Source organism: Tursiops truncatus, chromosome 18 (genome assembly GCF_011762595.2).
Source record: "Tursiops truncatus isolate mTurTru1 chromosome 18, mTurTru1.mat.Y, whole genome shotgun sequence".
NCBI classification, from domain to species: Eukaryota; Metazoa; Chordata; class Mammalia; order Artiodactyla; family Delphinidae; genus Tursiops; species Tursiops truncatus.
The window spans coordinates 58,114,034-58,132,054 of NC_047051.1; positions in this window are offsets into that span (position 1 = coordinate 58,114,034).

Consider the following 18,021-nt stretch of genomic DNA (forward strand, 5'->3'; position numbering starts at 1 on the left):
GTTCTGTTATAGAAGAATATTGAAAGAGCTTTGGGAGTTCAGAAATGGGTACAGTTGCTTTTTAGTACGATGATGGTGGAGGAATACCAGGCCAGATAAGTAGGAATCAAGAAAAGCTATGTTGGATGGCGGCCGCTTGGCCGGCTGGTTGCTTCCAAGACTGCTGCTGCTGCTCGGCTCCTGGCTGTCCTGTGGGTCATGTCAGTAACCACGGGACCTTGGAGAGTGGCTGCTGTGGTGGCGAGGAATCACTTAAGTGCGGGGACCTCAAAGTGGGACAGTATAGATCCAAAAATCAATGATGTTACACAAGAACCAGTTAACTGTACAAACTACACAGCTCATGCTTGTGAGATCTTACTTCCTGACCAGGGATTGGACCCGGGCCCTCGGCAGTGAAAGCCTCGAGTCCTAACCAGGAAACCACCAGGGAACGCCCCACATCCGTCAGTTCTCTGCTTCTGTCCTCACATTGCATTCTGCCTGTATGTCTTCACATCATCTTCTCCCTGTGTATGTTGAATTCCCCCCCCCCCTTTTTTTTTTTACGGTACATGGGCCTCTCACTGTTGTGGCCTCTCCCGTAGCGGAGCATAGGCTCCGACGCGCAGGCACAGCGGCCCTGGCTCACGGGCCCAGCCACTCCGCAGTATGTGGGATCTTCCCGGACCGGGGCACGAACCCGTGTCCCCTGTATCGGCAGGCGGACTCTCAACCACTGTGCCACCAGGGAAGCCTGAATTTCCCCTTTTTTAAGGATACCAGTCTCATTGCATTAGGGCCTACCCTAATGACCTCATCTTAACTTGGTTAAATTTGCAAAGACTATTTCCAAGCAAGGTCACATTCTGAGGTACTGAGGGTTAGGACTTCAACATATCTTTTTGGGAGGGTACAGTTCAGCCCACAGTGTGTCTTTAAAATAATCAGTTTCCAGATCTTCAGTTTTTATATGTGTAGTTTTTCCTACAATTGATGTAAAATTTCTGAATTTTAAAGAAGAGCCCTTTCATATTCTTGGTTGGATCATAATGGCTATCAAATTGCTGTGGCTATCAAATTCCATTTTAAAGAATGCTATAATATTTCAATACTACGGGCAATATTTACAATATCCTGGAAATAATACTTTTCCCAACCATTTAAATCCATGGTGAAAAATTTTAAAAGTCAAGTTAAAAATGTGTGAGGGAGTATGTGGTTTAAAAAAATTATTTTAGGGAGTATGGGAGCAGCATTGTTTGAAGACCACTGATCTACAGCAGTGTTTTTCAACCTTAGTACTATTAGTTTTGGGGAGTAGATCATTCTTTATTGTGAGGAGGCTGTCTTGTGCATTGTAGGATGTTTAGGAGCATCCCTGGCCTCTACCCACTAGACGCCAGTAGCAGCTTCCCAGCAGTGACAACCAGAAATGTTTCCAGACATTGCCAAATATCCCCTGGAAAGCATACTTTCCATCATTCCCTCATCATAGAAATAGAGCATATTGATCTCCTTTCAGTTGGTAACATAGAACATATATTAGCATTTCAGATGTATGTTTATCTCGGTTTTGAGTCGTCTACTATATAGCTCCATTCAAAAGCATGACGTAAGATGGCAGATAGATATAACTTAAGGGACACGATAATAATTCATTCACAAAAGTCAGTTTTATCCCTGTATCAAGGCAGATGACAAAACAGCTACATATAAAAATCATCTGTTAACTTTTGCCCCATCTCTGTAGATCTCAACATTGTAAGTAAGTCCTTGCTTATATCTGGAGTCAGTGTGAGAAATGGCTATGTGGAAAAGCTCTGTTGTTTTATAAAAGTTCTAACTGAGGACCTTCTCTATTACATTCTCTTACCCTTGTGTCATGAACCAAACCAAGTTCCCACAGTGGTTTAGAGGTGAATTGGTATGCTTTCTTTCACTTATATCACAGTAGCTCTGTAAAGCTTTTTGCCTTAACTACCAGGAACCTCTGAGCTAGAGTTGTGCTCAATTACACTGTCTTCCCTTAGTTGTTTCCCAGTATAATTATTTCTTCACTCTCCCTCTTCCCTTAATTTTATTACTTTTTTTCTTGTTTAAATGGTTGTCAGTTGTATTGAATCTATGCCTGTTAGCATAAGCACCTCCTTGTGGTGGAAATGTAAATATATTAAATAAATAAAGTTTACGGGATGATATAGTTTGAACTATCAATAACACACAGAAGGGTGCAAAGTCACTATAGGGTTTTTTTCCTGGCCTCATTCTCTCAGTGTACTACTCTGGCCCAAAAAAGGACAGTGATTTGTTGGAAATCTTAAGATAATTATAAAGTAGACAGAAAATAAATACCATTTTTCTCTCGTAATAAAAAGAAAAGCTACGTTGCTGTGTTAGAGTAATATTTGAGATGAATCTAAGACCTGAAGAAAAATATCAGAATTTCGTGTTTGTTCTGTTGTGCAGCAGATCTCTAGTACCTGTTCATCTGGAATAACTGAAACTTTGTATCTTTTGAACAACTTCCCATTCCCTCCACCTCCAGCCCCTGCAATCACTATTCTATTGACTTCTCTTCTGAGTTTGACTATTTTGACACCTTCTAAGAGTGGAATCATAGTATTGATGACTGGCTTATTTCACTTGGCATAATGTTCTCCAGGTCCATCCCTGCACTGCAGATGTCAGGGTGTCTTAGCTTTTTAAGGCTGAGTAATATTCCATTGTATGTATACACCACATTTTCTTTATGTGTTCATCTATCAGTGGGCACTTGGTTTGTTTCCGTAACGTGGCTATTGTGAATAATGCTGCATTGAAATGCTTCCCTGCACTTCTGTAGATATATCTTTGAGATACTGATTTTGTTTCCTTCAGGTATATAACCAGAAGAGGAATAGCTGGATCATATGGTAGTTCTATTTTAAGTTTGCGGGGAATCTCCATACTGTTTTCCATAATGGATGTACCAACTTAATTCCTACCAACAGTGTATGAGGGTTCACTTTTCTTTACATCCTCATCAACACTTGTTATTTCTTATCTTTTTGATTATAGCCATTCTGACAGGTGTGAGCTGATAACCCACTGTGGTTTTGATCTGCATTTATCTGACAATTAGTGATGTTGAGCAACTTTTGATGTAGCTGTTGGTCATTTTTATGTCCTCTTTGGAAAAATGTCTATTCAGGTCCTTTGCCCATTTTAAACTAGATTGTGGGTTTTGGCTATTGAATTGTATAATCCTTATATATTTTGGAAATTAACCCCTTATCAGATATATGGTTTGCAAATGTTTTCTCCCATTCATACGTTGCCTTTCATTCTCTGGGTTATTTCCTTTACCATGCAGAAACTTTTTAGTTTAATGTGGTCCCACTTGCCTATTTCTGCTATAGTTACCTATGGTTTTGTGGTCATATCTAAGAAATCATTGTCAAGACCAATGTCAAGAAGCTTTTCCCCTATTTTTTTCTTTTAGGAGTTTTACAGTTTCTGGTCTTATGTTTAAATCTTTAATCCACTTTGAGTGACTTTTGGTGTATGGTCCAACTTAACTTTTTTGCATGTGGATACAGTTTTCCCAACACCATTTGTTAAAGAGACAATCTTTCCCTCCTGTGTTCATGAAACCCTTGTCAGAGATCAGTTGACTGTATATGTGTGTATTTGTATCTGGGCTCTCTCTTCTGTTCCATTGGTGTATAAGTCTGTCTGTATGTCAGAACTATACTATTTTAATTACTGTAGTTTTGTATTACATTTTGAAGGAACTGTTGTGCCTCCAGATTTGTTCTTTTTCAAGATTGCACTGGTTATTCTGAGTCTTCTGTGGTTTTATGCAAATTTTAGGATTTTTTTTTCTATTTCAGTAAAAAAGACATTAAGGTTTTGATGGGGATTGCGTGAATCTGTTGATTGCTTTGGATAATATGGACATTTTAATAATATTAATTTTTCCAATCCATAAACATGAGATGTCTTTGAGTGTACCTGAATGTCATTCATCAGTGTTTTGTAGTTTTCAATGTATGAATCTTTCATCTCTATCGTTAAGTTTATTCCTAAGTATTTTTTATTCTTTTTGATGTTATTGTACATGGAGTTTTCTTAATTTTCTTTTCAGATGGTTGGTTGTTAGGATATAGAAGTAAACTGGTTTTTGTATATTGATTCTGTGTCCTGCAAATTTACTGAATTTGTTTATTCTAACAGTTTTTTTGTGTGTGTGTGTTTGTGTGGAGTCTTTAGGGATTTCTGCACATAGTATCATGTCCTCTGCAAACAGAGATGATTTTACTTCTTCCTCCCCAATTTGCCTAATTTATTTTTTGTAATTTGCCTTCCTTCCTTTTTCTTACCTACTTGCTCTATTTAGGACTTCCAGTACTGTGATGAATAGGAGTGGCAAAAGTGGGCAGTTACCTTATTGCTGATCTTAGAGGGAAAGCTTTTCATTTTTCACAGTTAAGTATGATGTTAGCTGTGGCCTTTATTATGTTGAGATGAGTTCCTTTTATACCTAGTTTGTTGAGTGTTTTATCAAGAAAGAGTGCTGAATTTTTTAAAATTCTTTTTCTGCATATTGAGATGATCTGTGATTCTTACCCTTAGTTCTGTTCGTGGGATGTATTACATTTTTTGATTTGCATATGTTGAACCATTCTGGCATCTCAGGGATAAATGGCAGTGGGTGATTGGCCATAAGTGCATCTGCATTTACTTCTTTTCTTCGGTTCTTGTAGTAGAGCTTGCGCATAGCAACAGAAAACATACGTACAAGGCACATAATAGAAAGGGTGAATCATACGCAAACAGACGCAGACATTCATGAATGTAAGGATTAGTAGAATATTCATTTATTCCCCAAATGTTTCATTTTTAACAGAAAAAATTTTAAGTCCATAAAATTGAGTTACTACTACAGAAAGGATAATTGATAAGCAAAAACAGATAAGATGCTTGTCCCACCCACAATACAAATGAGCAAAGAAGACTCTCAGACATTATATATTCCCAAGAATAACCTATGAATGTTAAAACAAACAAAAAACTTGGCTGTGTTTAGCTGTGCATATAATCTAGATTTTCAAACAATGGCAACATTAATTTGTTTGATCTTTGACTCTGAGAACTAGGATGTAAGAAAATACTTAAAAATTCATAGGAATAAGAGTGGCAGGGAATAAAATTTTATAAATCAGTAAATGTGTATAATTCCAGTAAAGTAACACAATCATTTTTGAAAAAAATGTCTATGGTTTGTTTTTCTTCAGTCTCTGAAATAGGATCAAAGTAGGTATTAAGCAGACAAACTGCCTTCCTAGATTTCAACATGATTTTAAACTTAGTTCAAAAATTAACTTTGATTTTACTATATGGAAGGAAATATCTGTATTTAGAAGAGTCATAGTGTTGACACATAAGCATGGGATATGAAAGTACTCTTACTGTGATCTGTCACCCTGCAGTTTTGGGCAGATATCTTTTGTATTTTATTTATGGTAATTAATGAATTAATTTATTAACAAGTAATGTATGTGCCCCTCTAAAACTGGTTTAGGTAGATTTTGTGATTTTTTTAACCATTGACAACGTGAGAAGTTTTACTGAGGCAGGTGGAGGAACACAATATCATCTTTTTAAGGAAAAAAAGGGATCTGGTTCATGAATTTGAAAAGGAGAGGAAAGTATTTGTTCCAAGAGAAAAAGAATAATGATTTCAATGTTAACGGTTATGTTAAAGTAAAAGTGTTGAATAGGGGATATCTGTCATGAAATATAACACTAACCAGAGTGGGAAAATTCCAAGTTGCAAATTGGAGGCATAGTATCTGGGTACCATTTAATGCCAGCATGTTATGGCTTCCCAGCTGTAATTAAGCTGAAGCAGAAAGAGCCATTGCTGTGGGAAAGACACATGAATTCTATGGATAAGAGATAAGTAAATATAGTGTGCTTTCGAATTTTGATAGTTTCCATTATTTTAGTTTGCTGTTAAAACATAACTAAGATTATTGTACTGTGTCATAATTAATTTTACACGTCTTAACTATTATGTAACTTGCCTAGATATATCCATAGGTAAGTTTGCTACTTGGAGATTTTGTGGGAAGAAATGAATATTTCCTCACATTTGCAGCCATCATATGTGACTACTATATCCTGTGTTATATAGTAGTAGAGTTTTTTAATGAGTCTGACACCGACACCGGTACTAGTCTAGGAATCTTCTGGTGTCAGGAACTTGTTCTTTTTCACTTGTTCCTGGCACAATGTCTGTGATATGTTAATATTTTGGCATTAAAACTGTATTTCAGTATATTCATTTCTCATTTTTCTGTGAATAAAAATGTTGAATTTTAAACTTTTGGGTCCACTCTGCAAAAGACATTCCATTTAACATGTGAGGACTGTTACTGATAGTTTCTTTACCCTTTGAAAATGTCTTCTGAGGGGTTTCTTACTGCCCAGACTGTTTTTTCCAGTTTTTCCTTTACATGTTTATGAACATTTTGAAAGACTATTATGATTTTCAAGTTAATTAATCTATAAAACTTAATTTCCATGAAAGGCAAAAGTAACTTCAGGAAATTTATTTATTCTAATTTTGATACATGAGTCACTACTATAGAATTAGAAAAATAGAAATAAATACAACATAAGATGATATAGTTTGTAAGATTGTCAGAACTCAAGTCACCTAAAAGTATTCATTTAATTTCATGTTTTGATGTATTTATAATGGCACACTTTTAGATTAAATACTTTAACATTATTTAGTCTTACTTAAAAAATTATAATATAAAGTTCCAAAATGTCTGTTCTACCTGGAATATAGAATCAGATATACGGAGGACAGAATTGAGAATGTATTAGTGGAATTTTGATTATTCAGTGCATTTTGAAAGTTCTACCTCTGTTTTTTTATTACAGTATTTCCCTGTGACCACCAGTGTCCCAGCAAGTCAAGCAAATGTTTTATCAGGGAGACTTATATTTTACTATTGATAAAAATAAGGGTATCAATACACTAGGTCTCAGAATCTAAAAGATTTGGTTGAGAGAGCTAGGACCCAGAAAAGTGATCAAATTTGGTTGTACCAAAAATATAGTCATTCCAAATGATTATGTATAATCCAACCTTTAAAACAAAATTTCTTATCTTCCAATGCAAAATTGTTTTCTCATAAAAATAAAGTGCTAATAATGACTTCTTAAGATTTTTATTTATTGTCTTTATTTTAGCCTTCATTATTTTTGATGAACACAGTTTATCTGAATAATTCATCAGTTTAGACATCTCTTTTCAGCATTAATAGTAAAGAGGACTGCAGTTGCTGATACCATATTTCTCAAATATCTTGCCTAGTATCTTATTTACAAAATATGTCAGTTTGACTTTTAGAGTATGAAAATAGTATACAAATTGACAAACTAGTGTTATCAGCAGAGCATTGGCAATTTTTAAAAAGTTAACAGTTTTGAAAGATTAATCATGTTACATAAGTGAAGATTAATAATAGAGTATGTAGTCTTAATATTAAATACATCTTTATGAAATATGTTTTCCATGTTTTGCTACAGACACACATGGAAACATAGAAGTAAATAGACACACCTGTGTGAATCACATTACTTAGAGAAACCAGTAACCAAGCAAGTAATGCCAACAGAGGAGGAATTTTGTCATTTAGGAGCTTCCCAATGTGACATGTAAGATTGACTCTCATTTTAGTATTTCTAACAGTCGGAAATTAGATGAAATTTGTATAAGGAAAATAATTTGAACAATTCTTTATTCAAAAAATATTTGATATCTAATTTAAGATTGAAATAATCATCTGAATGTAAGCACCATGAGGTTTTCTTTTCATTCACTAGAACATTCTCAGCCTTCACCACAGTCTGTGACACATAGAATGTACCCAATAAATGTTTGCTGAATAAATAAATCATACATAGGAAACTTGGACAAAATATTATTTTTACATTTTTTATATTAGTAGAGCGAACAGCATGCAAAACATTTCCCAATATTCTTGAAGTGTTGTTTTAAATTACTCCCTGAAGAGTAAAAGTTCATTATGCTATCAAACCTTATTAATGTAACAACAAATGTTTATTGACTATTTATCATGTGCCAGCCGCTGTATTAGATCATTACACACGTTATATATGCTATGCATTGTCCCCATACAATAAGCAAGGCAAGCTTGTTGTATGTAGAGTCATGAACACATACACTTATATATTAGAATACCAGTAAATTATAGTTTATATGTAAGTAAGTCCTCGTAATTGAAGGCTCTTCCTTGATAAGTGTTCTTAGGGAAATGTATAAAGTTTCAAATTTCTTTCATTGCTTGTTCACACCCTTTTCTGTGCATCTAAAGATGAATGCATTTAAATTTGTTGGCAGACTGTTACAATTTGTTGTTTACATGTAATGTAAATATTAGTTTTTTGTTGTTTTGAACTGAGAAAGTCAAACCTGGTTTCACAGATCAGTTGGACATGATGGTGTGTCTTCTAAGAGCATCCCTTTAAAGTCTCTGTTTCACGTAATCACTGCCTGGCTTGTATTGTAGTGAGTTATGTGCTCTCTCCTCATGACAGAGGTCTAGATTGTCATCTACTCCTTTGGCAGGAGAGATTTTACAGTTTTATATTTCCTACTAATAAATCCTTAGGAGCACAAAAAAATGTTACATTATATTCTTCGTAATAAAGCAAACAGAGCTTTCTAAAAGTAAAATTGTATCCATTCACTGAGAATACAGGTTGTTGTCTCCATCACAAACTCTGTAAGACTAACGTAAAAAAAATGAAAAGAATAAGCTAACTGATGCTATTTCTGTCAAGTATACTTAGCATTTATGAGTGCGCCTCCAAATCTATGGCAGCCCAGATTTTCAGAAAAGCCCTGGAGGAGATTGGTTCAAGATGGTGGAGTGGAAGGACGTGCACTCACTCCCTCTTGCGAGAGCACAGGAATCACAACTAACTGCTGAACAGTCATCAATAGGAAGATGCTGGAACTCACCAAAAAAGATACCCCATATCCAAAGACAAAGGAAAAGCCACTATGAGATGGTAGGTGGTGCACAATACACAATAAAAATCAAATCCCATAACCTCTCAGTGGGTGACTCACAAACTGGAGAACAGTTATACCACAGAAGTCCACCCACTTGAGTGAAGGTTCTGAGCCCCACATCAGGCTTCCTAACCTGCGGGTCCAGCAATGGGAGGAGGAATTCCCAGAAAATCAGACGTTGAAGGCTAGCGAGATTTAATTGTAGGACTTTGACAAGACTGGGGGAAGGAGAGACTCTACTCTTGGACGGCACACACAAAGTAGTGTGTGCATCAGGACCCAGGGGGAAGGAGCAGTGACCCCATAGGAGACTGAGTGAGACCTACCTGCTAGTGCTGGAGGGCCTGCTGTAGAGGCGGAGGGCAGAGAGGACAAGGACACTGGCAGCAGAAGTTTTGAGAAGTACTCCTTGGGTGAGCCTTCCTGGAGTTCCGCCACTAGCCCCACCAAAGAGCCTGTAGGCTCCATTGCTGGGTCACCTCAGGCCAAACAACCAACAGGGAGAGAACTCAGCCCCACCCCTCAGCAGACAAGGAGATTAAAGTTTCATGGAGCTCTTCCTTCCCATTAGGAAGCTTGCACAAGCCTCTTAGATAGCCTCATCCACCAGAGGGCAGACAGCAGAAGCAAGAACTACAGTTCTGCAGCCTGTGGAACGAAAACCACATTCACAGAAAGACAGACAAAATGAAAAGGCAGAGAGCTATGAACCAGATGAAGGAATAAGATAAAACCCTGAAGTGGACATAAGCAAACTTGCAGAAAAAGAATTCAGAATAATGAAGTGAAGATGATCCAGGACTTCAGAAGAAGAATGGAGGCAAAGATCAAGAAGATGCAAGAAATGTTTAACAAAACCTAGAAGAATTAAAGAACAAACAAACAGAGATGGACACTACAATAACTGAAATGAAAAATACACTAGAAGGAATCAATAGCAGAATAACTGAGGCAGAAGAACGGATAAGTGACCTGGAAGACAGAATGGTGGAATTCACTGCTGTGGAAAAGAATTAAGAAAAAAGAATGAAAAGAAATGAAGACACCCTAAGAGACGTCTGGGGCAACATTAAATGCATCAGCATTCACATTATAGGTGTCTCAGAAGAAGAAGAGAGAGAGAAAGCACCCGGGAAAATATTTGAAGAGATTATAGTCAAAAACTTCCCTAACATGAGAAAGGAAATAGCCACCCAAATCCAGGAAGTGCAGAGAGTCCCAGGCAGGATAAACCCAATGAGAAACATGCTGAGACACATAGTAATCAAATTGACAAAAATTAAAGACAAATTATTAAAAGCAACAAGGGAAAAACAACAAAAAACATACAAGGGAGCTCCCATAAGGTTAACGGCTGATTTCTCAGCAGAAACTCTACAAGCCAGAAGGGAGTGGCATGATATATTGAAAGTGATGAAAGGAAAGAACCTACAACCAAGATTACTGTACCCAGCAAGGATCTCATTCAGATTTGATGGAGAAATCAAAAACTTTACAGACAAGCAAAAGCTAAGACAATTCAGCACCACAAAACCAGCTCTACAACAAATGCTAAAGGAACTTCTCTAAGTGGGAAACACAAGAGAAGAAGAGGACCTACAAAAACCCCAAACAATTAAGAAAATGGTAATAGGAACATACATATCGATAATTACCTTAAATGTGAGTGGGTTAAATGCTCCAACCAAAAGACACAGGCTTGCTGAATGGGTACAAAAACAAGACCCATATATATGCTGTCTACAGGAGACCCACTTCAGACCTAGTGATGCATACAGAATGAAAGTGAGGGGATAGAAAAAGATATTCCATGCAAAAGGAAATCAAAAGAAAGCTGGAGTAGCAATACTCATATCAGATAAAATAGAGTTTAAAATAAAGAATGTTACAAGAGGCAAAGAAGGACACTACATAATGATCAAGGGATCCATCCAAGAAGATGATGCAACAATTATAAATATATATGCACCCAACATAGGAGCACCTCAAAACATAAGGCAAATGCTAACAGCTATAAAAGAGGAAATCGACAGTAACACAGTAATAGTGTGGGCCTTTAACACCTCACTTACACCAATAGACAGATCATCCAGACAGAAAATTAATAAGGGAACACAAGTTTTAAATGACACAATAGACCAGATAAATTTAACTGATATTTATAGGATATTCCATCCAAAAATGGATTACACTTTCTTCTCAGGTTCACCCAGAACATTCTCCAGGATAGATAACATGTTGGGTCACAAATCAATCCTTGATAAATTTAAGAAAATGGACATCATATCAAGCATCTTTTCCAACCACAACACTATGAGATTGGAAATCAATTACAGGGGAAAAAACGTAAAAACGTAAACACGTGGAGGCTAAACAATATGTTACTAAATAACCAAGAGATCACTGAAGAAATAAAAGAGGAAATCAAAAAATGCCTAGAGACAAAATGACGAGGAAAATACGACAACCTAAAACTTACGGGATGCAGTTGTAAGAGGGAAGTTTATAGCAATACAATCCTACCTCACGAAGCAAGAAAAATCTCAAATAAGCAATGTAACCTTACACCTAAAGGAACTGGAGAAAGAAGAACAAACAAAATCCAAAGTTAGTACAATTAGTAGAAGGAAAGAAATCATAAAGATCAGAGCAGAAATAAATGAAATAGAAACAAAGAAAACAATAGCAAAGATCAGTAAAACTAAAAGCTGGTTCTTTTAGAAGATAAACAAAATTGTGATAACCCTTTAGCCAGACTCGTCAAGAAAAAGAGGGAGGGGACTCAAATCAATAAAATTAGAAATAAAAAAGAAGTTACAATGGACACTGCAGAAATACAAATCATCATAAGAGAGTACTACAAGTAAGTCTATGCCAATAAAATGGACAACCTGGAAGAAATGGAAAAATTCTTAGAAAGGTGCAACCTTCCAAGACTGAACCAGGAAGAAGTAGAAAATATGAACAGACCAATCACAAGTAATAAAATTGAAACTGTGATTAAAAATCTTCTAACAAACAACAATTTAAAATGGACAGAAGACCTGAATAGACATTTCTCCAAAGAAGACGTACAGATGGCCAAGAGGCACATGAAAAGCTGCTCAACATCACTAATTATTAGAGAAATGCAAATCAAAACTACAGTGAGGTATCACCTCACACTAGTGAGAATGGGCATCACCAGAAAATCTACAAACAACAAATGCTGGAGAAGGGGTGGAGAAAAGGGAACCCTCTTGCACTGTTGGTGGGAATGTCAGTTGTTAGAGCTACTATGGAGGACAGTATGGAGGTTCCTTAAAAAACTGAAAATAGGATTACCATATGACCCAGCAATCCCAGTACTGGGCATATACCCTGAGAAAACCATAATTCAAAAAGACACATGCACCCCAGTGTTCATTGCAGCACTGTTTACAGTAGCCAGGTCATGGAAGCAACCTAAATGCCCATCGACAGATGCATGGATAAAGAAGATATGGTACATATATACAATGGAATATTACTCAGCCATAGAAGGGAATGAAATTGGGTCATTTGTAGAGATGTGGATGGACCTAGAGACTATCATACAGAGTGAAGTAAGTCAGAAAGAGAAAAACAAATATACTAACGCATATATATGGAATCTAGAAAAATGGTACAGATGAACCAGTTTGCAAGGCAGAAATAGAGACACAGATGTAGAGAACAAATGTATGGACACCAAGGGGGGAAAGCGGTAGGGGGGTGGAAGTGGTGGGATGAATTGGGAGATTGGAATTGACATGTATACACTAATATGTATAAAATAGATAACTAATAAGAACCTGCTGTGTGAAAGAAATAAATTTAAAAAAAAGGAAGCCCTAGGTACCCGCAGGATTTATTGGCAACCTATAAAGCTAGCACAGCTGGAATGTTCAAATAACCTAGAGCCTGTAGAATCATGAGCTTTCTCATTTGCAAATTCAAACAATTTAGGTCAGCAAGGCTCTGGTATACATGAGCACAATGAGGCTGTGTGTGTAGATTTTAATCTTGTAACATTAAGGGGTTTTTATGATATACGTCTCTTTTGGCAGAGCTTAGTTTATAGCTAGAGTTTTTTAAAAACTCAGACATTTGAAAATAATACCTCGCACCCAAACAATGTCTAAAAAACAGAAAATATACCCTGTGAATTAGAGGTGCTTATACCAGTATAACCAGGAAATACCACTTCTGCTTGCACAAATAAATAATATTACAAACAGAAGTATCCACAATAGAATGTTTAAGCCAAGAAACCTAAGGTAGGTTGTCTGGAAAGAGATTTTTAGTCTCTAGAAGAAGCAAAAACAAAGACTTCGTAATTTTTCTTTAACTATTTGGATTTATTTTTCTGCTTTCTATCTGGCTTGAAATGTTTGCAACATTTAGCAAAAGAGAATATTTAACACTAACACGTTTAAAATTTTATAATAGTACTTTAGGAAAGTTTTACTCATTGGTTTCAAAAGGATCCTTATTAAGTGAGGAAACCTGAGATTGCCCAGATGGGAGGTTGACACTTTGGAAGTACTTGGAAGGGTGTTTACACCTGGATATTTTGTAGTTCAGTTGATCGGGCATGTGTTGAGCATGTACTATGGGGAAAGTGCTCTGCTTGGTAGGTCTTGTGAAGTTAGCAAGATGGATCAAATATCTTTGCTCTCCAGAATCTCCAAGCATAGTTGGAGAGTTTGAGTCTAGTAAATATAAAATATATAAATGTAAATAAATATATATGTGTGTGTGTGTGTACAAAATACTTAAGTTTAAATCTTTAAAAAGACGAAAAAATGGATTTAAGCTTGGAAGAGTATATTTGAGGGAATGAGTTTGAATTATGACTCAAATGTTGGTAAAACATTTAGAAGTAATATTTCCTAGCTTTTAGAATTGTAAATGAAGTATGGAGCAGGGAGAATAAAAGGGAATTGTAAGAATAGTAAGCTGATCAGTGTGCTAAGAGATACTGGAGAGACAAGGTAGTGTGACATCATTTCAGAACGAAATGGAATAGTGATATGTGCATATTCCACTACTAGCTACAAGGATATTACAGGGAATCATAGAAACATATAAATCAGATGTGGTAGGTATGTTAAAGGTAATCTACTCAAGTAGTCAACCTTCTGTTTATATCTTAGAGTTTCTAGTTTCTGTAGCCCCCTTGACATTTCATAATGGGAATTGTGAAGAAATTGCCTTTATAGGTGATCTTGAAGACTGAGTATAAGGGAGTTCTCCTATTTGTTCCTTATGCTCACAAAGAAACCAAGTTCAAGGGTTTAAATGTGGTTTGTCCTTTCACAGCTAGAGAAAATGACCTTCTTTCTTATGAAAAATACAGTAAAAAGTTGAGATCCTTTTCTATTTTTTAAATCAAGGCACATATTATACTTCTGTAATATGAAATACATTCAGAAATAGAATGTTAGTCAATTTTGTTTTCATTGTAGAGAAAATATAGAATAAAAATATCAGTAACATACCAAAAGTTTAAGAAAACACTTCCATGTTGATGAGAAAATTGTATTAAAGTTTTTCATATGTATTATGAATTTCATATGAATGGCTGCTACTTCTCGCTATTGTCTTTTTGTTGTCTTTCTCTTTTACTTTTGTTACTGTCAAAGTTAGCTTTTACATGTAATTTTAATTAGATGAATTTTCTTTAATGAATTTATTTAAATGAATGATTTTAGATTGCAATGAAATAGCAAAATATTTATATAATCCTTAAAGTTGAGTGAACCCATCTTCTAAAACTGCTCTTTTTATTCTAAGCTAAGATACCGTGTCCCCATCATGACACCACTCATGCCATATTACTTTCATATAAAGGAATATATTTAATATGCGATTCAACTTGATGAATCAATGACTGTTTTCATTTTATAGTTGTTTTTTGTCATTTGGTTTGTTTTTCCAGTGTTCGGTATGAGAGACATTGACTGCATTTTTTTCTTTCACACTTATGTCCTTACATTTAAATATTACTTTTGTTTATTTTGTTTTTCTGCCACCGTCACTGAATTACTTACGTTTTATAAAGTATATATCAAATCCTAACTGAAAATACTTTATAAAATAAGGTTCCAAAGAAAAGTTCTAGTCATTTATGATGTAAAATTACCACCACAGGCATTTCAAAACATGACCACAGACCAAAAATCAATACAAGAAAGGGTAGCATTTGTATTATGTATAAGTCAAGATTACAGGTGAATTTTTAGAGGTTGAAGGAAAGGTTGAAACACATTTTTGGTGAGAATTATCAGTATTTTTCTCTCTGAAAAAACCTGGGTAAATTCTGCTAGGAGAAAATTACCAATAGATAAAGATGTTATGGACATGAAGTCATTTTTTATTCTTCCCAGTAGACACAAGAAGTGTGTGTGTGTGTGTGTGTGTATAATTCCATCTCATCCAAATATGTCATAAAATACTTTTAGGGTAATCTAAAGAATGAAGGAAGAAGTTAATCGCTGGCTTGAAACTCCTTTTCCTTGGTAATGTTCCGAATTACAAAGTAGTGGTGTGGTTAGACCTCCTTGTAAACGGGCTAATCTGACCTCCTGATGGTATTTGCTAGTGAAAACATAATGGAACTTTTTTTTTTTGTGGTACACAGGCCTTTCACTGTTGTGGCCTCTCCCGTTGTGGAGCACAGGCTCCGGACACACAGGCTCAGCAGCCACGGCTCACGGGCCCAGCCGCTCCGTGGCATGTGGGATCTTCCCGGACAGGGGCACGAACTCGTCTCCCCTGCATTGGCAGGCGGACTCTCAACCACTGCGCCACCAGGGAAGCCCTCTAATGGAACATTTTTATCTATTAAATACTTTCAATAGAATATACCTTGTCTGTCTAAATGACTTATAAACAAAACTTGAAATTATGAATTTATAAGCCATACACTGCTGGAGATGTCAGTGATGACTTGTAACTATCAGAGTATAAATGAAGATATTGTATGACTAAAATAATGCCATTTCTGTAGGTGATGCCATGATGCATCCCTTAGGAACGTGTATGTTAAGTTTGAATAACAGTCTGCCTTAATATGGAAAGAAAGAACCTGAGAAGTTAAAATGCTCGTCTCAGATGTTGCCAAGTTTGTTGAACTGTGGCTTGTGATTGTTTGCATCCTTGGAACTATTAGTGAAACTTTGTTGAGGATAAAAACGTGCATTCTGTGAGTTGACCTTTTTGTTATTCAAGTTAGAATATCAAGTCACTTTTTGATTTGCACTCATGAATTACTCAAAGTGTTAATAATCCCAAGCTCAAGTAGTTCTGCCATTCAGAGAACACCTTATGGCAATTGGTGAAAGATTAGGAAGAGGTTTGTTAAATATTAATCCTTTGCAGTTATTATACAACCCAGCAATTATACTTTTTCACATTTATCCCAGAACACTGTGAATGTATGTTCACATAAAAACTCATATATGAGTGTACGTAGCAGTGTTATCCATTGTAGTCCCGACTGGGAATAGCCCAGATTCAAGGAGTGAATGTTTAAACAAAATACAGTATGTACACACCATGGAATACTCACTATAGAAATGAATGAACTATTGATTTTTACAGCATGGCTTCACAGAATTATGAGTATAAAAAACTGTTCCAAAAAGTAACATACTTTATGATTTCATTTATATAGCAGTTTTGAAATGACAAAAATTGAGAAATGGAGAGCAGGTGGTGGAGTCAGGGTTAGTGGAAAAGGTCAGAGGAGATTCCAGGGAAGTAAGTGTGTCTATCATAGAATAACACAAGGGATAGTGGTCACATTGAACTGTTCTTTATCTTGATTGTGGTAGTGGATACAAGAACCTGTACATTTGATAAAATTGTGTAGAACTAAATACATACACACACACGTGTACAGATGAATGAAAGTAAAAGAAGTTATCAAAATATGATCAATGATTTTGATCAATGTTAACATTCTCATTGTGGTATCACTGTTTTATAAAATGTTGCCATTGGGAAAAAACCATATATACATAGTGTACATGTGATCTCTCTATATTATTTCTTACATGGCTCTAGAATTGCTTTGATTTTATTCATCAGCTTATTTGTGGGGTAATTTAGTAAGTAAATACTTCTTCGTTTCCTGTTCAGTTTCAAGCACTGTACTGGGCATTGAAGATAAAATGGCAAGCAAAATTAGGTAAAGGTCTTACTTTCCTTGAGTTCACAGTCTAATGAGTTAGACATTAATTGAGAGTGTGAATAATGGACACATTAAGACCAAATGGCAACTCTAGTAAGTGCTACAGAAGAAAAGTAAAGGGTACTATTAGGGAAAAAAGAAAACAAAAACAAAAACTGATATCCTAACTTTCCTCAATAAAATAATATTAGAACTGAGTTCTGGTAGCTGAACAGATTTTAACTCCTCAAAGAAGAGACATTCAGGAGTAAGTTGGCAGGGGGCAACTGAAGGAAGAAACAGAAAGGCCAAAGGTGTGGTGAAGGAAAGAAGGCTCATGAGGCTGAAATGTAGAGGACCTGCAAGGGGTGAGTTTGAAGATAAGAAGTAACTTGACTCTTAAGTGTTTAAATATTTTTTTCCCATTATGATAGCAATTATATGGTCTTCAGCATGCTGCTGAAAGGAGAACCATTATATTTGGATAAGGGAATATAATGGAAGGGGAAATAACTATGTTTGCATTCATCTTTGCAAGCTAATACTATTTCTCTGCCTACATTGTGGACACTAGAATTTGAAAAAATAGTTTATTGATGGATATAATCAGATAAAATTATTGTATTATTTCAGGTAAATGATGATAATAACTTGCCCTAGAAAGAAGAAAGTGACTTGAATAGAGTTTGAGGTGTTTTGATGTATATTTTGTACATTTGCACAGTTGAGTAGTTGTGACAGAGCCCTTATAGTGTGCAAAGCC